Genomic DNA, 6,816 nt, shown 5'->3' with positions numbered 1-6,816 from the left:
GTTTCTTTTGAGAAATTGTTACCTCAACCAGCGTGGCCTGCGTTCGTTCTTACGTTAGGATGAACACAAAGAAATGGGTCAAAGAAGTGGCCATCCTGGACACGGAGCACCACGCGGTGATTGGCAAATACGAGGTTAGCGAGCGAATGTAGATGATGATGGGAAATTTTCCCATCGAAACATCCCAACATCGGTCATCATCATTCGCTACCGTGTGGTTCTTTACTCCCTCTGTGTCTTCATTTTTTTGGGTAAGTGACATTAGACATTATCTTGGTGTACCAAGGGTTTGGTATATGGTCTACCATAATATGTTGTCACTATTGTTTGATGTGGAATGTAATATATGTTGATTGGACTGATAATTTCTAGGAACCACAATGTTACTGTAGATGGGAGAAGTTTAGTTGAAATATATAATAGTTGTTTTAAAAGGAATTCTCTTCATATCTAGAATTGTAGCACTTTCTTTGGAAAACTTTTTAATATATCTTTAAATAATTCTTGCTCCAAGTAATCTCATGTCGCATTTCATTTAATAATTGAATTTGGATCTATAATATTTCTAAACAAAGAAGGAACTAAATGATCTTGTTTTCTGTTATATGTTGCTGAAGCAATTAGGGATTTAAAATTCACACTATTATCGGTAGATAACATACGATGTCCTTTAAATAATGGTACGCATGGCTAACAGTTATTGTACTCCATACTTTGGAGGAGATTCTCAAAAAACATCAGTTGAATTTTGCTTCTACTACCTTTAGAACGTAAAACACTTTTCCAATGTTTTTTCTTTTCAAGACACTGCTCCCACGATCGAGGCTCATGTTTTTACGCAACTTCTACACCCGCACAGGTTCCCCAATTACTGCCAGTGATTCCAAAACGCCTTGCTTGCCAAAAAAATGGCGATCGCTTCGCTCGTATGCTCCTGAAACAGGTGCGACAAGGGGTGGTTTGAAGCGCAATCGTTCAAAAGCAATTCTTTACGCAACAGAAAGGCACTGCACTGGCCTACACTCTGTTGGCACACTCGCGGAGCCTCCCCTCCCTCCGCCCTCATCGCCATCACTGTCTTCCGGTGATCGGTAATAAGAGCTGGCGAAAGCAATCCAACCAGCTCGCGCCCGCTCGCGCCAGCTACGGGGACGTGCTGCATCGCGCAAGAATTACGGTTGGTTCCTCTATTACCAGGCAGCTCCCGTGCTCGAATCTGTGGCCGATCGTCGTCGTCGTCGAAAGGTGTCTCAACCTCCCGCACATCCAATCACATCCACCGTCACGAGAGGTTAGGCGTTTCCCGGGCATTTTCCACACGCTTCTCGGTTGTATAACTCAAAGCGAACCCGCGACGCCGAGTGTCTAGACCATGCCGTGGTGTGTGCATGCCATGTGCGAATCCATCCCGCACTCTCTCTCTCTCTCTCTTTCTCTCTCTCTCCGCTACTCGTCACTCCCGGGTGCATACTGGTTCGATTACACGGTTCTCCCTCACACGCGCCGCGAGGGAAGTAGGTGAAAGAAGCCCCAACCACCTCTTGGCCGTCGCCTTCACACAGGATGATCCAACACTCCAACACAGCGGCCACGGTACGCCGGGAGTTGAGTAACGTCTAGCTGCAGCCGTGCAGCGATCGAGCACGAGCGATCCGGAGACTGTGCCGATCGAGCCGACTTTCCTCGGGCCCCTCGCTGGCCGGGGTGGAAATTGAGGAAGTTACGGGTTCGGTAATCGTGGCGGTGAAGGTGGATTACGCTACTCCCACCCCCCTCCTCCTCCAAGGGGGCAGCAGCAGACACACATTTGATGGCGATCTCGGCGCGATCATTCGTCTCAAATTATCTGCACGAGAATTCTTGAGCTCGAAGTCTCTATTTCCCCCTCTGCGTATGTGATCTGCATCAAGCGTCCATTTATGGCGTCGTTAGTGCAGTAGTGAGCTGTGAACTCTCCGGAACCCCGGAACTGACCTCGAGAACTGGATGCCAACTTTGCATCGGCACCACGTCGCACAACGCTGGCATGTACAGCATCCACATCGTTGTGCAACGCCTGGCAGGCGCGCAATAGATCCCGAACAGACCGAGACCGGGACCCGGGCCCGGGCGGCAGTCGCTGGAAAGAATGAATAAATCTTCCTGCTCTATCCATTTCCTGGTTTGTCGCCGTCGCTGCCGCCGTCGACTGACGTGGTGGCCATTTACATCGACATCGTCCCATTGGTCTGGTGGGACTCCCATTAGCTACGGTGTACACTGCATATATCGAGCGGTTGGGACACGAGCTTCCCAGCTTCCTGGCAATCCCTGGTGCCTGGTGTGCCGCCGCCGCCACTTCGATTCGATCGAAGCAAAAGTGAAAGTTCAACCAGCTCGCCTGATGGTAGTGGTGGTGGTGGTGGTGCGCCATTCCAGCATTAGCCTAGATTCAGCCACTTCCACACCATTCCAGCACTAGCGTCGGAATTGAATCGGTATCGACATTGGGCTCACACACACACACACAATCGACACGCGGGGAGAGAAACGATGTCAATAGGCAACAGGCCGCTCTTGGCTCTAGCCCCGACAGGCCTGCTACGATTTTGTGCCAAACGACACTCCACGCCATGCCATGGACCAGGGACCACTAGATGGTGGCACTTGGGGAGCAATCTCATCGTGAAACGGTTTCTGGGAGCGCATGTTTTCCATGATTATTGTGTTTCCACCTGGCGGTGGCGATGGTGTCGCTAGTAATGGCGTTTGACACTAAGTTGCTGTCACGGTATGTTTGTCTCCTGTGCCTCGGTCTATGTCTTGCAAATCGATTTCGAGACCACAAAACTACCAAACAGTGGCGCCCGGGAGTGGGAGCTTTGGGACTGTCTTGGAAGCTGCAGGACAGTTAATGGATCATTTTTGTGAAGTTGAGTGAAGTCAGTGAGCGACGTAATCCTTCACCGCCGATAACAAAGGTCATAATCGAAGACACAGAAAAGCGGAGTGATAAGAATCCACCACAAAACTAAATATTTGATCCGGGCTGCTGCACAACCGAGCGAACGACGCAGCAGCTGGGTCAGTGGAAGTCTACGACAGTCCACTACCAACAACCGTCGCGAGGTCTCCGGCATCGAGCGCTTGAGCTCAATCTTGGAGCTCGAGCAGCTCGCGATGATATAATAATATTTCGTGTCGAGCCTACCAAAAGCCCGTGACGGTGGCCACGGACGGTGGCCGCGGATGAATGTCGACTTCGACGTCGTCGTTTGCCGTTTGCTCTTTGCGGTTGCTCTTCGGTCCGGTCGGCCCCGGGTCGGGTTTCTTCCTTTTCCTCCCCCTCTGCCCTGGTGGAGATTATGTAATGCCCGAATCGCTTATTTGTAGTACAATTCATCTTCGATTTCTTCGCGCGATGGTGGCCGCGAAATGGAGAACGACGAGAGGAGAAGGGTAGAGATCGGGGACGTGGCAGGAGGTTTGTCTTTGCCTATTTTCCATTTCAAATTTTCCTCCTATTCCGTCCGTCACTTCACTGACGTTGCGTTGCGCTGCGTTCACCTCTTTTGACGAGTGGCACACGAGACGTCGACGTGTTTTTGGCTGTCGATTTTGGGGCTTTGTTTGGCTCCTTCAGCCTCCTTCAGCGTTTACCCCGCTCTCCTGTGTCTCGATTGATGTTTCTATCTCCTCCACCTTCCTCTCTCGCGGTGCGTTCCGGAGTCCGGTCCAGGTGTTGGTGCAGATCGCCGCGATTCGATTGCGCAATCGTGGAAGAAAACAGCGGAAAACGGTTTTCGGTGCGTTCAATTGGAAAATGGCACCATTTTACTGGGTCGGTTACGCTTCGCCATCGGGGCAGTCGTCGGGCATCGGGCGTTTCGGGCAATTAGACGTTTGCGCTACAAACCAGTCCTCATACAATGTGGCCATGCTCGGGCCATTCTTTCACACCTGACGCACGTGACGATGATTGTCGGGATGTCGGGGCCATTGAAATGACGGGAAGACCATGAGGTGGTCGTTTGCATCCGAGTTGGTCCACGGTCTTTATTTAATTCCGTGTGACACATTGTAGTTCGGGCTGCCCTGGGTCATCGCCGAGGATGCGGATCATTAGTTTGTTGTTATCGATCCGTTCTGCTGTGGAGCAGCAATTTCGCGAGGCCCAAGAGCTGTTAGATAGTAGAAGAATATCGATTGACAATTTTTTATGTTTCTCTTTTTCCGTTGAAAGACTTGTGTTGAACTTCACAGAGTCTTGTCCAAACATATAACATTCCATCTGTGTTGATAGATATTCAGCTTTATCGACGTGCTAGATCAAGCTAACGTATCTACTATTCTAAAGCCAATAATTACTCCAACACACCACGCAGTAGGTTAACCAATAGATACACTAATGACCTCCTACATCGCATGTTCTTATCGGTGTCCCTCCCTTATCCAATTACATAAACTTGGGACATCGAACACAGCTCACAGCAACTCCCAGCACAGCACAGCACAGAGTTAAGTAACGAACCCATAAATTAAGATCGATTCCTTTCCCCGACCAAAGACCAATCTATGACCGAATGTAGCAGGAAACTGAGCGAGTGATACCGCAGTCACACCATTAGCCCACCCGATCAGCGGCACTGGTCACCGCACACAGCAACCAGGCAAGCCAGTTCCGTACCCTATTCCATGTTGGCCTTCCATGGGCTGGGCGATAAATTTCATTTGCAGAAAATCTCGGCCCACAACACCCGGGCCTGGCGTAAGAAGTCGTGGAAGTTGCGGGATTCGGTCGACTGACGCTGGTATGGGTGGTTCCATGGTGCCCGTTGGCGATGGGATGCGGGAATATTGGGTGCGGAAATCATTTCACTTTTCACTGCATCAACCGCCTGTTCCCACCAAACCCCGCGGGGCTTTCCTGCAACCGACGACGCTGGGCCCATGCATAACAAACCAGCTTCGCACGCCACGTTCGCCGCTGCCGTCGCCACCGCCGTCACCGGCAAAAGTGGGTCAGCGCAATAGGCAACCGAACCGAAAGTAGAGGGAGAAAGATGAAGAGATAGAAGAAGAAGAAGAAGAGAGAAAGAGAAAGGGGAAGAAATAGCAGAATTTCGCTGCAAGGGGAGTTGTTGAGACTCACGAAGACCCCGGCACACCACCGGAGCGAGTGACGGTTATGTGAACGATGCACACATAACACGGATCCATGGATCCTGGGGAGGTTGCCGCGCGGTTTGCCGAAGAACACCAGTGCCATAGTTGGTCCGCTCAACATTCACTTCTCGTGGCGGAGTGGAGGAAGTGTGTCTGACGTCGGAGGGAGGCCTTCCTACTCCGGCTGCTACAGAAGAAGGTACAGAAGCCCGCTGTAGTTGCGATCCTCGTCGTCGTCGTCGTCGTCGGCGGAATCGAGCGATAGGATCGCCACGGGCCAACGGCGCATGTCGCGGGATCCGGCCTCCGTCGCTACACTCCGCGCAGGATCTTACATAATACTCGGCCAGGTAGGGCAGAACGGTCTCGGTGAGGTTCCGCCGTTGTCCCGGCGGAGCCCTTAACGGCTGTGCAGACAGAATGATCATCTTACCCGGCGGCGGCTTACAACAAGACATCGACGACAACAACGACGTCGACGACGTAGTAGACCGGGATGATGACATAACCACCGTACTCGTGGTGTACGTGTACGTGTGTGTGTACGTGTCTCTGTTGGGCTGAAGGTTCCCTGGCCTCAGTACCAGCCAGGACCGTTCCACCAGGAAATGATTCTTCACGTCGCTCCTTTCGCCGAACGTACCACCCAAGTGGGGACCGGTTTGGCGGTGGCCTGAGATCTGAGGCGAGCTGTATCGTTCCACACCGATCGGAGGTCTCCCCGTACGCTCGTGAAAGGTCTTCTCCGTTTGGCCATTTTTCTCCCAGTTTTTCGAGCCACGGCCAGGGCCCGGTCCGGGGTTCGATGTTTGAACTTTCAGTGCACCCAGTATCTTCCTTTATTGGCGGCGCAATGGCGAGAATTGGCGCGCGCGCGGCGGGAATTCAACGCCATTTGGTGCGGCACAAGAATCGCGGCATCACCACCGACCACGGACCACGGTAATAGGCTGAACAGACCCCCTCCCCCCCGGGGGACTCCTGGTCTATCAATACTTTCATTCAACGTAATCGTCGAAGCGATCCTCGTGGTCTTCCGTGGTCGGTCGGCGAGATCGCGCAGAGTATGGAGAGAATTTATGTAAAATTATGCATAATTATCGGTAATTATGTGTGTGGTTCAAGTTCGAGCTTCTGTTCTCGCTGAGAGGGCAAAAGAGGCCCCGGTGTGCTCGACGGATTGTTCCCGTTGCTCCCGGAACGAGCGAACGATCGTTTCGAGAAGAACTTTTTTGGGAAGCCCTTCATCATGCCCACCTGGCCGAACTGCTCGTCGGTCCGGCGGTTGGTTGGTACTGGCGTGGCGGTGATCTGCAATTATCGATTGGGCTTAGTTTTGGCTCGTGTGTGTGTGTGTGTGTGTGTGGAAGCCAGCCTCAAGACCGGGAGCAAGACCGGGAAGAGAGTTTGCTCGAGTTGCATCAGTTGAGCGCCGCACAGGAGGAGCCACCACGGAACCGTTTAGGGATCGAGCGGAGTTGCTCATCGAGATAAGGAAATTGCTACACGAGAAAGAGAGAAACATCACAGCATGCCTGGTGCACGGTTTCGTCGCTACCGCCGGTGAACTATTAGTTCTGGGCTGCTTGGATCGGTTTTGGAGCCATTGAACTCGCGGCGGCGGCATGTTTTGGGTGTTTCGGGCAGTTTGGAGCCGGGCTAATTGCAGGT

The sequence above is a fragment of the Anopheles darlingi genome, chromosome 2 (assembly GCF_943734745.1).
Source record: "Anopheles darlingi chromosome 2, idAnoDarlMG_H_01, whole genome shotgun sequence".
Classification (NCBI taxonomy): Eukaryota; Metazoa; Arthropoda; class Insecta; order Diptera; family Culicidae; genus Anopheles; species Anopheles darlingi.
Note: the sequence above shows the minus strand (reverse complement) of the source record.